Here is a 20,663-nt window from a genome sequence, read left to right as displayed (position 1 = left end):
TCAGGCAGGTGCCCGACCGACCTAAGCTCTCTTGCAACCACATCACAGGCCAGCAAGATGAGGCCAGTGGCCTCCTGGAGTCACCCCTGGTATAGAGGACATCCCGGTGTTGGCAGACTCCATGGACGAGGGCCTCAAGGGAGTTATTGCTGAACCTCACTGCAGCTTTTCTCTTGGGTGCAGCCATATCAAGACATTTCCTCCACACGTTTGAGCTGGAGAGAGAGTGAACATGTGTGTTTGGGTGGCATTTAAATATGGCGTCAAACCATTGTCCACATTAGGCAACAGCGGGGCGGACGAATCAGTGTTCGTCCCACCATGTGATTCAGAGAGCTACTTGCCCGTGCATAATTAATGAGCTTCCAAGTGTAAAGCTGGGTACGATTTCCTGCCATGCTGCCCAGTTGAAACACTGCGAAAGCTGCCCATCACCGCTGGGTCTCCAAAATGGAAAACCCCACCCCAAGCATGCATGGTGGCACATCCTTGAGTTGTATTGAACACATCTTGTCCTCTCCTGATTAAAGGTAAAAAAATTGTTGTGCAGCTCCCAGCAAACCTTAGTTCAGCCGCCTGTGAGCTATCTGCTATTTTTTGTGGCAGAGTTAGCCTTCTTCATTATCTGAAAGATTTCATCCCAATTCCCACAACCAATCTGCCATTTTAGAAAATATAAGCCAAAAATGCAGACAACTCCATATTTCACTGCTGGATTTTTCAGATGGAGCTTACTTTTGTGTAAGATGCATTGTCTACATTGTAAATCACAACACTGTTAGGCCTCCTGGGAAGCTATTGCTGGGTGGAAGATACATATGTAATGCATCAGACAAAATAAGAAACAGCTTCGGCTTCTATAGGCAAACTGTTGATATGCAGTCTATGCTACATTCACAACAGGCCATAAAGCTGAAAAATATGGTAATTTTTCCTTTTGCAGAAAGTAAAGATCTGTGTAAATTTAATTCCGTTTGATGCAAATTGCCCCCCGAAGACCTGTAAAGGCTGAAATACTGAGCAAGCATCAAAAATTGTCCACATTTTCTTTCTCTCATTTTTTAAAATTTTCTCCCCTAACAGCTTCTTAGGAATGTGCTGGTGTTTTCATGATATCACTACCGGTTCTTTTTACTAATGGCTAGCAATGTTTCTTGGATTCAGTTATTAAACCCATATTACGGCTGTATGTCACATCTTTTTTCCCTGCTTTATAAGTTGGGATGTCATATTGTCTTGATAATTTTGGAAGACTTGAAATAGTCAGGTTTGACAAAAAAGCATTATAGATTATGGCAATCCTAGTAAAGCTGTCAAGCAGTTGGAGGCCTAGATTTGCTAATTAGCAGGCTTTTACTGTAAGCAGCTGCGGCTCATTTGATAGCTCTCTTGCCTCTGAGCAAGAAGGTTTGGGTTCAAGTCTCATCGCTGAACTTGAGCACAAAGGCTCCTAAGTGTAATACTTAGGGAGTGCTGCACTTTTGGAGGTGCTGCCTTTCTGATGAGATGTTAAGGCAAGGTCCCATCTGCTTTCTCAGATAGACCCAAAAGTTCTTGTGGTGTTGCATGCAAACATATGAATTAGGGGTCACTTGGTTCTTTGAGTCTGCTCTGCCATTCAATAAGATCATGGCTGACCTGATTTATTATTTTCAAGGAGAGCAGGGGAGTTCCCCTCAGTGACTGGCCAATGATTATCCCTCAACCAACATCACAAAAACAGATTATCTGACCATTATCACATTGCTATTTGTGGGAGCTTGCTGTGTGCCAAATTGGCTGCCACATCTCCTCCATTAAACAGGGACCACACTTCAAAAGTGATTTGCTGGCTGCAAAGAAGTCCAGAACACCCCATTGTGATTAAGGGACTACTTCAAGGCAACTCTTCCTTTCATTTCTTTACTTAAATAAATAGGTTAACACCAGCAATAAAATCATGCTGGTTTGAAAATCTAGGCTTTATATGATAACTCAGCTATTTAACTTTATTTCTGATACAAATATAATTTCCCAGTTGCACCTCTTCATATGCTGAAATTAACCTAAAAAAAAACACAGCTGTAAAAGGAAGGACTTGCATTTATATAATGCCATTCACAACTTCACAATGTCTCAACGTACTTTACAGCTAATTGAGTACTTTTTAAATATGTGGTCACCGTTGCATTGAAATATGACAGCAAACTTGCATACATGGTCCCACAAGCAGCAGTGAGTTAATGACCTGACAATTTCTTTTTTTGTGATGTTAGTTGAGGGATAAATGATAGCCATTATCACTGGAAATAACTCCCCTGTTCTTCTTTGAATTAACACCTTGGCATCTTTTACATCCATCTGAGAGGGCAAATGGTGCCTCAGTTTGAAATCGCATCTAAAATATGGCACATCCGACAGTGCAGCCGTCCCTCAGTATGACATCTGAGTATGACAATAATCATTATTTAAGTTTTATAAGTAACTGGAGGTCAAATGTGAAGCAGTTTTTAGAAGTTGTGTGTTTCCAAATTTGTTCTGGTATGAATCGTTACATCAACAGCAATCGATTGGTTGCAAAAGTGTAGGAAGTCCTGTCCTGTGAAAAGATGTAGTGACTGCTCCATATAATTTCTGATGGATTGTATGCTCAGTTTGTCAGTGGAAACATTCTCAACTCTTTACAGGAAAAGGTCCCCATGCACTGCATTTTCGTTCTGCTATTTTCCCACTTTATATGGGTACTTTTTAAGTGTCAGGAACTAACATGTAATAGCAGCCATGTTCATTTGTTTTGCTCGCCATCCATTTGTGCACTTTTGATGTGCTCTTGCTTGTTTAATTTAATGAAAGAATACAGTGAAGAATGACAAATGGATGCCAGAAATATAAGATGGCAGAAGAAATGTGCTGGCCTTACCTCCTAATATGCCATCCACTTTATACACAGACCTGGAAACAATTTGATCCCAGTGATTGAGAATCACTGTCAAGTTCCAGCAGGAAACAGTTCCAAGGTTGTGCCATCTGCTTCTAGGGGACCTGCAGCCAATCTCCACCATATGGATGTGCTGCCAATCACAGTCACAGTGACCTGGGCTCTCGATTTTAATGACCCAATTTCTTGCATTCTAACCTTACAAGCGTCTGCAGTATCTGCCAATTTTCTGATCGCTGATGTATAAAACAGACAACTGATGCTTTATTCAGCCTGGCCAACACTTTCATCTGCTTTCCCATTGAACAGACAGACGCAGATGACTGTCCAAATTCACATGCTAGTGGAATTTCTAATGCACAGGGGGTCATTAATAAAAAGAGAAAGAAAGAATTTGGATTTATATTGTGTCTTCCATGTCCTCAGGATGTCCCAAAGCACTTCACAACTAACGAAGTCCTTTTGAAGTGTACTGTTGTATTTTGGGAAATGCAGCAACCTATTTGACACAGGAAGCCCCACAAACAATGGTCAAGTTAATGACCAGATCATTAGCTTTGGATGTTGGCTGAGGGGTAAATGTTGGCTAGTGGGAGAGCTCCTTTGCACTTCTTCAAATAGTTCTGTGGGATCGTTTATGTCCAATGAAGAGGCTAGCTCAGTTTTAGATCTCATCTGAAAGATGGCACCTAAAACAGTGTAGCATTCCTTCTGCATTGTACAGAAGAGATGGCGCAAATGATGTGCTCAAGTCTCTGGAGTGGAACACGAACCCACGACCCTCTGACTAAAGCAAGGCTGCTACTTCTGAACAATGGCTGTGCCTGACATAATTATCAATCAGTTGGTCGCCTGGATCCATAAACATATTACAATGGCCAAAGTGAACACAAAGGATGTCTGCTGTATCAATGTATACCTGCTTAAGGACAACCAAAGCTCTGCTGTTAATGCTCTCCTAGTGTTCCATCCAAGACAATTTTATTTTCCACAACTCATTTTTGTCAGGGTTCTTTGACAGCAAAGGGAGGGTGGAACAATATTTATTCAGAGATCAAGAGCACTCTTGCAGTGCTCATGAATTGACACCCTGGTGAAACCTATGGACAGAAGCACAGGACACAGGTACAGCAAGGCCCATGCAGTTTCCAGGATCATTAATGAACATGATGGAAATTGTTTCTGGTAGCTGATATGTAAGAACTGGCCATAAGCACAAAGTGAAATGTAAAAGATTTAGAGAAGAGGGCAGGAGAAACCATGATACACAAGGAGTTGTGAGGCCTTGGACTTCACTTCCTGGGTTAAAGATTGATGCAGAAACTAAGTCAAAATTCAATATTAGATTAAAAGGAAAGGGGAGTAATGGGAAATGAGAACAGAATGGGTAAACATTATTGGAACTACTTTTATCATTTGGCAGGTAAAAACTGTCAAGGACTGATTGAGCCAAAAGTCTTGTTTCTGTGTTGCAATTCCCATTATGTCTGTGTGGATAGATATGGGCTTGCCATCAGATTGGGAGAGAACCAAATTCGCTAGTCTAGATCTCAGGCACAACTTTCAACAACAGAAGAAAATAGATGGACTGAATTCATCACTCTGACCTTCTTAAGCCTTATGTGCAAAGTTGAAAAACATTGTATCCCAATGAAAGATAAAGATGTTTTAGTTTCCAGGACAGCTGTGTAACTACTTTCATTTACTTTATCCAGAAAGACCCTCATTTACTAAAGGTGAAAACAAAGAATCTTCTATCCTTTAATTAGTACTGGTGCAAGAAATGAGAAAATGTCCACAACATTTTGGTTATGGCTGAAAATGAAAATTCTGTTGCATTCTACAACATATTTGTCAAAAAATTGAACTTCCGAAAATGTCTTTTCATCCACACGTCATATGTTGGAATAATTTGCCTTTCTCCTTCATATGAATGCATAAAACAGTGACACGAAACACTCCTCAGAGCTTCTGGATTAATCCATAGTTTTGCTTATCATTTCCTGTGAAATTATATGAACTGGGAATTGTGCAGACACATCTTATTCTGCTCTTTGCATGATTGGGCAGCACTGCTAAAGGCAGAAGGTCTCTTAAGTTCATATAAATGAGGTCTCTGAGGCTGCAAGCAGGAAGAATGTTATAAGATTCACGCAGTGTTAAACATTTCGAACAATGAATGTTTGTTGTAGTGCTCACTTCACCCTCCCCCGTAATGTTTCTGCCCTCTGCTCAAGAAAGAGGGAGACAAAAAGTAGGAAACTATAGGCCAGTTAGCCTAACATCTGTTATAGAGAAAATGCTAGAATCCATTATTTACCAGGTAATAGAAGGACATTTAGAAAATCATAATACAACCAGGCAGAGTCAACATGATTATATGAAAGGGTAATTGTGTTTGACAAATTTATTAGAGTTCTTTGAGGATGTCATAAGCAGGGTGGACAAAGGGGAACCAGTAGATATAGCGTATTTGAATTTCAAAAAGGCATTAAATAAGGGTCCACATAAAAGATTACTGCACAAGATAAGAGCTCATGATGTTGGCATGGATAGAGGATTAGCCAACTAACAGGAAACAAAGGGTCGGGATAAATGGGTAATTTTCAGGTTGGCAAATTTTAAGTAGTGAGTGCCATAGGAATCAGTGCTGGGGTCTCAAGTTTTTATTAGTGACTTGGATGAAGGAACCAACTGTATTGTAGTCAAATTTGCTGACAATACAAAGATAAATAGGAAAGTGGGACACCATTGGAGCGGGCCACAATCTGGCCTGACTCGGCAGGCATTGCTGTGGCTGCCATTTGTGAATGATTGAAAAATTGAAAAAGAGGAAAGCATCTTCAAACTGGCCAAAGCAAACGGAGAGTTGGGCCCCAGGATAGGATAGAGAATTGTTAGTGTTACCTGTATTAAAATTTCTTGCTGTGCAATAGATTTTCATCAAAACTTTCACTTTTTTAAAATCACAGAATTTTTTTCAACACTCTCAACAGTCTAGAGCTGTTCAGCTTTATACAGCTCCCAATGGTCAGCTGCCTCTGTGAAAATCTCAGGTCGTTAGAAGGTGAGCTCTTAGCGAGTTCCTTAATTACATAAATGTAACCAATGAACAATGCAGGCGACTTCTCTTTCCCGCCCTTGCGAAAGTCGGCAGGGTCAGAAATGGAGATGGCAGATAGGCACACAAGCCGTTGGTTCCATTTATTTTGGTTGCCCACCTCCATGCCAACCTAATTCAGCGCACGAAAATCCAGCCTGATGTGTAGGTCACATGGAACATTCACTTTCCTCCCAACTTAGACTCTCTTTTCCTTCATGTACCATGGAGGGACCACAAAGACGATGTTTGTATAGCTGTCCTCCTTTTAGAATTAACATTTTGATTGCATTCCTATATATCAGTTTTGTCAATATTCCCAGTCCTGAGTAGAAGTCCATCCTATCAATTAACCAATCCACAAATTAAGTTATTATCCATAATGTGCATCTGTCAATAATATTTTTTGGGAATCAGCAAAGAACCACAACAAGAACCTCTCCAAAGACTGCTGACAAAATATTTTTATTTAAGAGAAACAAAAGTCAGAAATTTCCACACGTTAACAGTATGATGCCACCTCCCAAATGATCTGGATACTGAGCTGCTTTAGAAACATTGGCCGGGATTTTCCGGTCCCACCAATGGTGGGAATCAATGCAGGTGTGACCAGAAAATTTGGAGACCATTGGCTTTGAGTGGGAAGTTCTGGTCCCACCAGCGGCAGGATCAGAAAATCCTGCCCATTGAAAATTTGCAGCACAGAAGGATGCAATTTGGCGTAATGCATCTGCATCTTCATCTTCCAAAGAAGAGCTATGCAGCCGGATCCCACTTTCCAGTCCCTGGCATGTAGCCCTGTGGGTTACAGCATGCATATCCAAATATTTTTTTATATACGATGAAGGTTTTTCCCTCTACCGCCCTTTCAGTCAGTGAGTTCCAGGTCCCCACCGCCCTCTGAGTAAACATTCTCCACCACTCCCCTCTAATCCTTCTACCAATTAATTTAAAAATATGTGCCTTGGTTATTGAACTCTCTGCTGAGGGAAATAATCCCTCTCACCCACCCTATTTAGACCCCTTGTAAATTTATACACCTAAATTAAGTAACTCCTCGATCCTCTATTCCAAGGAAAGCCACCCCAGCCTATCCAATCTTCCCTCACAGCTAACATTCACTATTCCTGGCCACATCCTCACAAATCTTTTCTGTCCCCTCTCCACCAATTTGATGAGAAGTCCAACTGAGAAGCAGGGGCTGCTACTTTGATTTGTTCAATAATTCAGAGGCAGGCATTTAGTCTTGTTCCTGCTGAGATCAGTTGATTGGGTCCAAGTAATTTCCAATCAATATATGGTGGCCTCAGGTATGTTACTATGGCAATGTTATCAGTTGAAAATATCAATGCATTGTGAAGAAGCAGCATTTGCAATTTTCTGTGCTTATCAAACAAAACTGCCTAGAAGCTAAAAGCATTACTGAGATATATTGCTAAAAATCCTAAGTTCGAATTGAAAACAATTTCCGAAAAGTGGTACGAATGAAGATTTGAGTATCCTGTTATTGAAAGTGGGCTATTGTAACATTATAAAAAGGTAATTACAGGTTTTTGAAATACAAACAACAGTGAAATCAAAGTAGAACATCATTTTCCACATTTAACTGTCAAGTTCAGTCTAAGATCGAAAGCAATTTAATTTTTGAGATGTAAAATAAAGATTGATTTTAACCATTGATTTATCAATGATAAGAAAAATTAGTAACAATTCCAGTTGAAGCACAGTAGCTTTTCTTTTAACTGTACTGATATTGCTCCTTCTTTCTCTTGTACAAGAAGGCACAAACTGGAAGACTGCTCAAGGGGTACGGGCATAAAGCATGCCTTCAAAATGCTGAGGGGCACAGATGATTTAAATACAAGCTGACTACTTGACCTTGGAAACAGAATGAGAAGGTTTCAGAATTAAAACAAACAAGCCTCACACTTGTTTTTCTCCCCAAGCTCATTCTCATTGAGTAGGTGGGTTTGTGAAACGTATTCTTAATGAAAGAGTCATAGCCTCATGGGCCAGATTTTCAACATCCAGTAGGTTTGGGATCTGGTACTGGCACAATTTGAAAATCACATTTCAGAAGGCATCCCTGGGTCCTGATGGGCACTCCAATTTTCAAAGTGAGGGCAGGAGCAATGGAGTCAGGTGTTGTTTTCAATTGCTCTGTATTTGATTATGTGAGTCTGTTTACTATTGATGCTCACTGTCCTTGATTGGTTAAGCCTGTGTGTGGATTCAGAGAAAAGTAAACAAAGCTGTGGAAAGAGCTGGAAGCTAGAGCTAGAAGGATGGAGTAGACATTTTAAAGTACAGTGAATAAAACCTGTTACACATATAGAAACTAGTGTCATCACTGAATAGACCCGAGATACAAATTATGCAACAAAGTGACAACGAGATGATGGAGAGAAATTTAAATTTTCCAGCTCCAGCACCATTTTTTTCATTGCTAGGATATCCATCCACGCCGTGGAATTCGAAGTTAAAGACCTACTTGCTTGCTCCAGGGATGGACAGTCCAGACATAGCAGGGAGCCACAAGAACACAGTACTTGTACATTGCCTCAGAGTAGAAGGCCAGTGAATATTCAACCAGCTCACTGAAGACACGTCTACGTTTGATACAATGATAAATGCTCTTGAAAAATACTTTGGGCTAAAGATAAGTGTGACGATCACACAAAATACATTCCGCCAGAGATGCCAGAGAAATAGTGAGCCCATTAAGGCAATGTTGTGGCAATTATCTTCCATATGTAAATCTAGCACACTAACCAACAAACTAATTTGTGACCAATTAATGGAAAAGACTTCAATTCCATGAATTAGGGAACATCTCATTGAGGATGACAACTTAACCTTGGAAAAAGCCATGACCTTGACAGTCAAATCTGCCATGTTTGATTCGAAGAGGTTACACAGAAATGCACCTTCAGATTCAGGGTTGCAGACATAGCTTGCCCAATCCAATCAGGTGCAATAGTTATGGACAAAGAGGCTTCAGCAGTCTCATTAACACATGCTCCATCATGGTCAGATAAAAAAGGTGTGCCTTAATTGTGGAAATGCCCATTAATTCACAATGCCATGTCCATCTAGAGGGGAAAAATGTAACTCATGTGCAGAACCACTTCACAAAAGTATGTAGGTCAGAGAAGAGGGCTTCAGCAGGTTGAGAGGTGGAGGAGTCTCTTCCTGAGAGTGAGGTACCACATGTGTATACCATCACAAATGACAAAGCACCAGATCATTTTAAGGATTGCTCAGTCGAGGATTGCTCAGTGTTGCTCCTCACTGATGTTGGCACGTAAGTATCTATATTGAGAGACAAACTTTATCATAGGTATTTTTTGCAACTTTCTCTCATTTGTGCAACAGATACTCTTCAAGCTTACAATGGCTCAATTATTCCAGTTTTGGGAGTGTTCACAGTTCGAGTGGGCTACAAAAACATCAGCCTAGACAGTTTCATATTCTATGTAGCCAAAGGTTAAAGCCTTATGGGAGTAAACCTTTTCGATAAGGTTGGATTCAAACTGGAAGCACACATTTACGTGTCTGATGACATAGACTTTACATGCCAATATCCTTACTTATTTGCCGAATTTGGGAAAATTAAGAGGTACTGTCATACTCCTCACATCAACATGTCAATTCCACCAGTTTTGCCAAAATTGAAATATTTGCCATTTGCAATCCAGTATCACATTGCGAAGTGTCACATGAACTGAAATGATTTGAAGCAAGTGGTATCATTGAGTATATTGACTCATCACCATGGATATTGAACCTAGTCATTACACGGAATAAAAATGGGGAACATAGACTATGCATTGACCTTAAGGTAGTCAACAAAAGCTATCATTCCAGGCAGGTATCCACTTTCTACAATCCAAGAAACAGCATAATTTCATGACTCCACAGACTTCAGGAAGCTTGACATGCAATGGAGCTATCTGCAGATACCACTAGCAAAGCAAAGCCGACATCTTACAGCTTTTGTTACTCGTGAAGGTGTGTTTCAGTACTGCAGAATGCCACATGTTCCTTTAGTCTTGTCAGATATTGAGGGGATACTCAACCGACTTGATGATGTTGTTGTCCGTGGAAGGGACAAGGCAAAATATGATCAGCAGTTATCAGCGGTGTTCATTCAGCTTGCACAATGCAATTTGATGCTCAACAAGGACAATTACACATTTGCAGTGCCCGAGATTGACTTTCTAGGGTATGGAGAGACAGCAGCTGAATAAATGCTACAAATGACAACATCAAAGCCAATCACGCACTTCCAACCCCATCTAATGTGAAAGATTTGACATTGTTCTTTGGTACTACCAACTTTTATCACAAATTCTTTCTTAAGTACGCAAAGTCTACAAAGCCTCTTTGAAAGCTACTGTGCAAAGATGCACAATGGGAATGGACAATCACACAGCAAACAGCGTTTGAAACATTAAAGGTGAAGATGGCATCGCCACCAGTCTTCACACATTTCAACCCACATGCAGAAATGTATGTCATTACAGAAGCACCAGAAAACGTGATTGGAGCTGTAATTTCATGGTAGATTGAAGGAAGAGAATGACCAATTGTTTATATACCATATGTGTGTTGTCAGAAGCTGAACGTAAATGTTTTGCTGGAGAGGAGGAAGCATTGGACTGCATCTATGCTTGTGAATATTGCCGCATATATCTCTATGGGAGAAAGTTCACCAAATGCTGACCAAGTCAGGACCTGGTCCTCAACCTCTATGCATCTACAGTCGGTCCAGAGATCTTCACCAGTACAATTTTGAGGTTGAATATCTCACAGGTTCACAAAATTGAGTAGCTGACCTGCTCAGCCACACTACTGTCGCAGGCAGTGTTAGCAATAGCGAAGCTCCTTGAAATGTTGAAGGCTATGTGACCGCAGTGATTTCACACGTGACTGAGAATTTTATTACATGAGAGGAGTCGAAGGCAGAATGAGAAACAGACTGCAGAAAGTAAGCCAGTACCTAAAAATTAAGTGGCCTCATGAAATAGAGGAAGGGTTGGTCCCGTACTACAGAGTACGCAATGAACTCGCATTTTTTAATTACACCCTCATTGCATGTGGAACTCGAGCGGTTATCCAGAAAGTGCAACAGCAATGTGTATTGCATCCTGCCCCTGAAGGACACCCAGGGGTTCTTAAGATGAAACAACAATCCCATGAAGCAGCCTGGTGGCCAACGTCTGTGACCTCTCTGTGTAGTAACATGCTACAAACTTTCAGTTATTGTTTATGTCTCCGATTATATCCTGGAAGGAGCCAGTCATAAAAGTTAAGAGCTACAGTTCCCTCAACATTCACCAGCAATGTTGTTCTGGCACTGTTTTTGCACTGCAGTTATGGCAGCAGCTTTTGACCAATTTCGGTCACGACTTCTTTTGTGAAGACATCCCAAGCACCGATCATCACTGTGTTGTGGTGAGAGAATTGCTCCCGAAAGACCCTCTGCACAAATGTCCTCCTCCTGAGTGCCCTTCCTCCTGTAATCCTTCTTCCTCTTCTAGCAGTTTCTGCATGACCTCTCTTCATTCTCCCAATCATGCTCAATCCAAGATGAAAATCTCCAAGGTCACCTGTGTCTGGAAGCAATTTGTTTTGGCGCATGCTTTTAACTCAACAAAAAAGAACTCCAACACTAGCCAGACCACTCTGCATACATTATTGGGACTTTAGGCAAGTTTATATAACTCCAAAAATTACACCAGTTGTAATTCAGCAGCTAAGCTGTAAGTAGCTCATGATCACTTTAATCAGCACTAGTGGGGGTCTTTTGTGCCTTTTATCATCATGTTTAGCAGGGAGAGGCTCGGACAGGGAACAGGCATTTGAAAATGGTAACACGTCAAATCAGCATTGCACACTGATTGATGTCATTCATAATCTGCCTGCTCTGTATGTTGTTGATGGTCCTTAGGTGTGCGCATGTAAATCCGTTTATCAAGATGGCATCCAGCACACATTGTAAGTGTATGTGTGCAACTCAATAACTATGTGAGGCATACGGAGGCTGCATAGTGTCCAAAAAGCATACTGACCCAATTTCTCCCCCATACACTCTTCTGAACTAATGACATTTCAAATCCTCTGGATTAGGAATTCAATCCACAACTTTTTGACTTGGAGGCGTGAGAGCTACCCTGGGCCATGTCTGACATGACATAAAACAGCTCAATGGTGATTCGGCATGCAGTTGTGCCGAACCATAATGGGAACCCAGGGCGCATCAGTTTTGAGGTGGAAAACTTGCAGAAATAACTTCCACATTCATTTGTCAGCTAGTAAATTGTTTTGTGCTATTGGCATGCCCCCAAATGCTGACAACAGCAAAAAATTCAGGGCCTTTGTGATTCACCTGAAATCCAAATCTTCCAGCCACCCTCCCCCACTTCAGTAAACACATGATTGAACAAGAAGTCTTCATCATAATCAAGGTTTTCAAATAGACCAGCACACTGGCATTGCCAGGCTTCTATAAAGAAGCAGTATTGTTGCCAGCCTACCAACTTGAGATACAATTTGACATCAGACTAACTAAATAATATTACGAGCTACAAAATACCAGTTGACACCAGTCACTGCTTTCACACTTTTCTGGAATTTTTTTTTTGTCTTTTAGCAGAAAGGAAAGATTGATCAAATGCTCAGTAAATGGCTTTTCTTTTTAAAACACATGTACTCTCATGAACTAACAATCCATTGCCAAAGCAGCTTTCCTTAGACATGTCAGTCATTTTCTAACCAATCAAAACACAAAGGGTTTGGTTGAATCAGCATTCATCGAGGCATTCCAGTCCACTCATTCTTAATCTGTGGACTGGCTCATCTTTCAGACAAGGTGCTAAAAAGTACTCCTGAAAGCTCAGTAAGTGAATATCTGACTATTACAGTACAGGAAGATCCCAGAATTGACTCCCAGTTTGTTCTGAGTTAGATAATCCAAGCCTAGGCATGGATGATGATACAACAGTTGACCTCAGTGTCCCAGGAAATAAAGGAGAGATATTAGATATGATTCCTACTCCTAATTGCTATCCCTTTACCCTGGCAGAAGCATGTTGATATTCAGCATTGTCCTCCCTATCTATCAGAGTTATCTCATATCACTGACACAGGAAACCCTAGGCCAAGCAAGGAAACTGAGCCAAGGCTGGGGGGATGTGACAATCATCTAGAGGGTCTCCCAAAAATGATTAAACAGCTTCAATGTTTTATCTAAAGCTGAATAACAGATTTATGGTCTCCATTGGCCAGGATTTTATGGCTTCTCACACCCACTGGGATATTACAGTCCTGCCGCACTGAATGGAAATTTAAATGGCTCACTGCATCTGCTGGGGGGGCATTGGGGGGGTGGAGACAAGCTGCAGCAGGGCCATAAAATCCTGGCCCTTGTTTATCTCTTAGTGACCACTAGATGATATTTTCTCCCTCAATATCAAACTTTAGTTTGTTAATGAATAGAAATTAAATGCGACTAATATGGAGATATTTGGTCAACTCTTGGCCTTACATAGGAACAGGGTTAGGTCATTCAGCCTCTCAAACCTGTTCTGCCATTCAATTAGATCAAGGCTGATCTATATCACCACTCCATTTACCCACTTTCATTCCATATCTTTTAATACTCTTGCCTAACAAAATTCTAGCACAGTTTTGAAATTTTCAATTGACCTAATATCAGCAACATTTTGAGGGAGTCAGTTTCACATTTCACTTACCTCTTGTGTGAAGGAGTGCTTTCGACATTACCCCTGAACTGTTTCACCCTAATGCTCCTAAGTCCTGAACGTCTCCACAAGAGGAAATCATTTCTCTCCATCCAACCTATCAACTGCTTTAATCATCTTAAATACCTCAATTAACTCAACCCTTCATCTTCCATACTCAAAGGAATACTAATGTAGTCTACGCAATCTGTCCTTGTAATTTAACCCTTTTAGCAATGGTGTAATTCTGGTGAATCTGTGCTGCCCTCCCTCAAAAGTCAATATGGCCTTCCTGAGGTGGGGCAACACAGTGAGGAAGCCCACAGAGCAATGAGGCTATTCCAGCAGAATGTTCTAAAGTTGTCTCATCATAGTGATTTCAACAAAAAGAACTTTATAAGTCGTAGGGATTTGATTGTTTTCCGAAGAACCCTGCTGGAGGTTTTATGGGTTGAGTTCAGGTAAAGGATAGAATTTGTCACAGACGTGATTTCCCCTGCTTTCAGTTAGCTTGCTGATTCACAATGTCCATACTCAGCCATTGAATGAAAAAAAGGTACTTCAGCAAGAAACGAAAGGTAACTAGCATCTCTCCCCTGTGGAACTGGAGCCCGGTAAAGAAGTGATATCTTTAGGAGAGGAAGAATAGAAGGGAGACAATTATCTGAGCAAGGAGGGAGGAGAATAACAGAAGATCAGGCATCTCCTAAGATAATTTGTAATCTCTGAGTGATCGAGCCGCTTCCTATCTTCCGCCCCTTTACCCTTTTCTTCTGCAGGCTGATTGTCAAAAGATTTGGGCTACTGAAAAAATGGCTCAAATCCCATGATACAGAGATAGAAGTGGCAACAAGATAATAATCTTGATCACAGAGCAAAAGTGGCCATCTCAAACTCTAATTGACTATTCAACATTGGAAAATGAGTAGGCTATTTAGCCCCTCAAGCCTGTTTTGCTGTTCAATAAGAGCAGGGCTGACCTCCAGCCTAACAGCACCTTTGTCCATATATATCCCTTGATACCTCTGGTTAACAAAAATCTGTCAATCTCAGATTTAAAATTTACAATTGATCTACCATCATTGCCCTTTGCAGAAGACAGTTCCAAACTTTTCCCAACCTTTGTGTGTAGAAGTGTTTCCTAATTTCACTCCTGAAAGGTTTGACTCTGATTTTTAGATTGTTTCATCCTAAACTCCCCAGGCAGAATTTTCTGCCTGCCGGGCAGGCGGGCATGACCCAATCTCCGGCGGGCGGGAAGCTGATCCCCGCCAGAGAAGCGGGCCCCGCCACCAGTTTATGCATGCGGGCCAATTAAGGCTCACCCAGCGTGACGTCCGGCAGGAAGAGCTATGCGCTCCCTTTGCAGGCAGAGAGGGGGGGGATACCCCAAAAGCGAGAGTGCGCTCTTTCACGCATGCGCATGAAAGAGCGCACATCTCCCTGAGGTTAGGTGCTGCCTCAGGGAGATCGCTTCCACTTTGAAAAATATGAAAAATAGAGAAAAAAAATTCCCTAACATGTCCCCTTCATGTGACAATGTCACTTGAGATGGAACATGCTCATAAGTTACATAATAAGTTTATTAAACATTTTAAAACCCTACATGAAACCTCATCCCACCAGTGATGAGGTTTCATGATTTTTCTATTGCCCGCCAGAGCTCCTGGCCTGCCCGCCAACCTAAAGCCTAAATTGGCCATTGACAGGTCAGCGAGCCTGCAGCTGATTTTGCTGCACCCCCACCTTCCTGAAAATTTAAATGAGCCGGGATGAAGTCGGGGGTTCTGCCCGATGTCATCCTGCGTCAATTTACGCATCGGCGAGTGGGCCCCACCCCCTGCCCGCCGACAGCAAAATTCTGCCCCCTGTTTGACAGAATCCATCTGTGGAAGAATAAAATACATCTACAGGATAACAAAGGGTTAATTGGTTAAACCGTAGTGGCATGCTACAATGAAGTCTCCTTGCACCAGTAGCAGACAAATCTGCACTGTCAGCTATTGTGAAGGCTGAAAAACAAGTATCATAAACAAACTACCAACAGTCCTTGAAACAAAGTTAGGATGTCTGTTATCAGCACATGAGACAGGGCCTAGTCATGCTATTTGTTGTCTGTCCAGATGACTAGTCACCAGATGGGCTACTCAAGGATCTTGCGTAATTATAAACTAAGACAGAACAATTGTATGGATGCCAAAGAAAAAATTTCAATGTTATTAATTACGCAAGCTTTTACAATAACTATGTGTGTACTCCGATGCTTCCTCAGAATGCCGGCTAGCTCTGTTGTATGCCGCTGGGCTCTGCGTGATATCATGATTCAATAAAGATTTCCGAGACAAACCTCCTGGGTCTGAGTGTTCACTCCGTTTTCCGTGACAAATTAGCAACAAGGATGGGATCCGACTGAAGTCCAGCAACCTCTTAAGTTGGAGAGGTGATACTTAGCGTCCCAGCTACCTCAAGTTGGAGAGGTGGCCTCTTAAGTTAGAGAGGTGAAAGGGGGACGATAAGGGATCTTGGACCGTCGAATCTCTAAAAAAAAACCCTCGTGGAAACAGGGAGGAACTACTCTCCCAAGTTGGGGAGAGTACGAACTGCATCCTCGCTGAAAGGGGGAGTGCAGTTAAAATAGCGTCCCAGTTACCTCCTAAGTTGGAGAGGTGGCCTCTTAAGTTGAAGAGGTGAAAGGGGGACGAAAAGCATCCTAGCTGAAAGGGGGAGGCTTGAAAAAGGGTAGCTACCGACCAGACTCAAACGACCCAAGGAACTGGAGGACTTGTTCAGGAACTCTTAAACACCGGTGAGCGCACAGGGTAGGAAACGCGCCGCGCTGTTAATTGTATTTTCTTTTCAGAAAAATGGGAGGTCGCAACAGCAGAGCGGGCTCTGCCACTCCCCCTGCTTCTCAAAGTACTAAGAACAAACTGAAATTGGCGAAACCGGAGCTTAAATCAGGAACTTTGAAGATGCGTAAGAAAACGGAAAAAGTAGTAGTAGTATACCAGGGGTTCGAGTCCCCTGGAGGTGAAAAGTAAGTAATTTCTGTGTTTTCTTCTGTGTATATTATTAAGTGAAATGGGAAATATGACATCAAAGAAACCCCAGGTTCCACCTTTGAAGGGAACCCCAAATGCTTATATGTATGTCCATTATGGTCCTGAAATTGTCCAATATGTTTCTGATTGGGTTAAATGGACTCAAAGTAAAGGAGAGAGCTTCCCACCAGCTGGAACATTTATTCGGGACAGATTTGAGTGCTTATAATTTGTTTTAAGGAAAGTAGATAGTCCGCTACTGAATTTTCTGTAACTTAAGAAAAAATGAATTGATCTAATTACAAGAGCTGTTTGTGCTGAAGAGAGAAAGAGAGAGAGAAAGGGTACCCCTAGGGGGTTAATGAGCAATTGACAAGCAGCAGCAGAGAAAATGTGAGCTTTCGTCAGTTTGAAGGTCCTTATAGCTGGAGCCTTCAAGATCACTTTATTTCCCCTCACTGCTACTCGAAGCTTCGTTTAGAGTTAAGTTCAATATTATAGGAGTATCGATACCCACCTTTATCTATATGTTTGTTTGTGTGCAATGAAGCATTTGTATGTGAGCTTTAATGTGTTTTCTTCCCTGAATTGTCTTGTGTGTGTGTGTAGTTGAGCACTTTAGAGTGGAAAGCCCCATATTAGATTAAAGGAAAAGTTTATTCAAATATTCCATTGAGTATAAGGTTTGAGTTGAGATTTCTGGAAAAAAAATCGTAATTTGAAGGTAGTGTAAAGATAAAATAGGCCTTGCCTTTGTTTGAGATGAACCAACCCTTGTACCACCCCCTTGTAGACTAGTGGGGAATAACCCTCAGCATCAGCTTCCAAACTGTTTGGGATTAATACATACTAGTTAGTGTTCTAAAATTCTGAGAAAAAGAAATTACTTGAAATTCAGAAGGATTCTAGGAAAACGAAAAGACATAAACACAAGGTCTAGGTGGTACATTCCAATGGATAAAAAGGGGTTTCTTATGAAGAGATGAATTAAATATTAAAGGAAATCTGCTTTCCAAAAGCACTGGAATTTGAATTGGGGACAATCTTGAGATGTAAAGTGCAGTGTAATTTAACAGGTTACTTTTGAATCACCAGGATGCTATCTAAGATAAAGAATATGTCGATAAACATACGGAAATTATAACTTGGATACAAATCGTTACACCTGAAAAAGAGGTTGTTTTAATTTTAATAGTGTAAATTACAGTTCTTACAAAGTTTAAAAATTTGAGGTTTGGTTCTTGATAAAGTTCTCAAAAGGGAATTTTCATTTTAAAAGGTCTGACAACAACTGGCACTAATTCAAATGCTGCAAGCTTTTGTATTTGTAAGTCTGTTCCCAAAATATGAAGCTAAGCTCAAGACCTTGGCAAAGTTTGACAGAAATCCAATTTTTGGCTAAGTTAATGAATCTTGGATAATTCTAAAAAAGGGTCAAACACAATTTAGTGGGTTACTTTTAAGACAATAAAATCTTTAAGAAGAAAAGGAAGCAAAACATGTCAATACCTGATTTCTGTTTTTAAAATTGTTATGAGAATATTTTAAAGTCTCTCCAGGCAACCTGAACAAGATAAGATGGTAGCTGTTGCAAGTGTAATATGGTATGAAGCAAGTAGGAGAATGAGTCAGGGAAAGAGGACATAATGTACAAACTGTTTTAAGGGAAATGAATTTGATAATCTGGCCATCAACTGAGGCATTGGAACTGCACAGGGGGAGATAAGCAAAGATCTAGAGACAGAGATCCCCGTTGAAATGGAATAGTTATTATGGCTTAAAGAGTAAGGAAACGTTTTAAACAATCAAGACAATAGAGAAACAGAACTCAAGAGAACCTTAGGATGATCATGGTCAGGAAAGAAAACTTAGAGTTAAAACTATGAGGAATCTGTAGTTCAGGAATTGAAATGTAAGGAGAAATAATACTTAACAACAATTTACCACAAGATGGATACAGGTAAGGGGAAAGCTGGAAAATGGCTAAACAGATGTATTACTGATTATATTAATGTGCCTGTGAGCCACAAAAAGTAAAATCATCGGATTAAGACCTTGATGACAGGCAGAGTTAAGTGGTTCCCAGAGAGAACCATTACTGGAAGTGAAAATACTGAGCCATTGAATGATAGGATAAGAGGGTGCATTGTAGAGTTAAGGAATTGAGGTCTAACATGAGGCAGCAGCAGGAGGGAGTAAACTGGAAGGAGTGGGGGTGCCCACCCAAATGGATTCAGATCAGGAAACTAATTTCACAGGGAGAGTCATTAAAGAAGTGTGTAATTTTACGGAGATTAAACAGAAATTCCATATTCCTTACCACCCCCAGAGTCCAGGGATGGTGGAAAGGATGAACTGAACTTTAAAAAAAACATCAATCGAGAGACAGGGATCAACCCAATATTCTAATGCACTGTGGGCTACCTCAAGCAGGACCAACAGGTTCACCCCATTTGAAATGATAACAGGAAGGGCCATGCGATTACTTGAAGGCATTATAGTAGGAGGTGTAGGGCCACTGAAGGGAAAAATACAGGACAATGTAAGGGAATTAAGTAGGCAATTACATGAGTTGAGAGAGGAAGTTAGAGACTGACAAATGATTAGGGATATGGAAACAGGCAAATCCAAGGAGCAACAAAGGACCCCCCCAAGTGGTGAAATAAGGTGATGGCTAGGATGAGCTCGGAGCCGACAGACACGGACCATACCAGGTAATTATGACAGGTGATACATGAGCACTTGTAGATATGAGAACGGGAAGTAAATGGAGGCATTACGCACAGTTAAAGATACATGACAATTGACCAAGCGGTAACCCAGAGAACGGGAGCCAATGTTAATGTTTCCACAGATCTACGATCCTGGTCATGGGCCTATCAGTACTGGCAACAAGATTGGGGATCATCACTGCTCATCCTGCACCGCAGGAGGAACTTTGGTACAGCATGGACAGTGCCGAATGCGATACGCAAAGGGGAATGATTAATGTAACAGTAGGAGAACAAGTGCTTTTAAATTGTAGTAAGGGATTGCTTCAGATCAAGCATGGGAGGTCTGCCACTACCCAGCCACCCCCCAATTCTACTTTCACAGTCTGAGTAGAAATAATTGAAGCCCCTCAAATCATACCGACTGATCCATCTTGTCCAACTATGTATCCAGGACCGACAAATGGTTTGGTACTGGTTAATCAGAAGTTTTGTATGATAATGTACACCATGAGCTGGTACCCGTAGTCTTGAATGTATCCGGTGTTGTCCTGCCCCAATGGTGCTCAACCCATACCCAAGCATTCTATACGGCTCTGACGCGCCAATTAATGACTGAAGCAGTTCAGTTCAATGGCGAGATGCAATCAGGCTTGGGAGGGAACCGCGTTAAGCACAGCCTGATAAATGATGCCAAATGATATTCAATATAGGGACATCATTGGTTAATCCAACGTCTGGTTACCGTGCTCGAAAGTCATGCGGGGACTATCAATAAATTAATTGAAATAGGAAAAAATATTTCAGATGAAGCGAGCAGAAATGATGTGCAACACCTATGGATCTTGGGCACTGGAACAAGCCTAAGAAAATTTAAGACAGAGTAAAGAAGGGGTAGTCCCTATATGGGTAACTAATGAGCATCTATTGAATCTCTCACGACACGAATCATGACTTGACCGGTTGCCAGCTCAGGGGTTTAACACGTGTATGCAGAATGAATGTTGAATGTATAGTGAATAGTAATAAGCTAATAGGCATTGTATTAGTAATACCTGTCATACCTATGTCAATGACATAACCCAGGCAAGACGCCCACAGTGACTGCTGGTACGGGACCCCAGCCATGGGGCCCATTTGTATACCTAC

Source organism: Carcharodon carcharias, chromosome 14 (assembly GCF_017639515.1).
Source record: "Carcharodon carcharias isolate sCarCar2 chromosome 14, sCarCar2.pri, whole genome shotgun sequence".
Taxonomy (NCBI): domain Eukaryota; kingdom Metazoa; phylum Chordata; class Chondrichthyes; order Lamniformes; family Lamnidae; genus Carcharodon; species Carcharodon carcharias.
Note: the sequence above shows the minus strand (reverse complement) of the source record.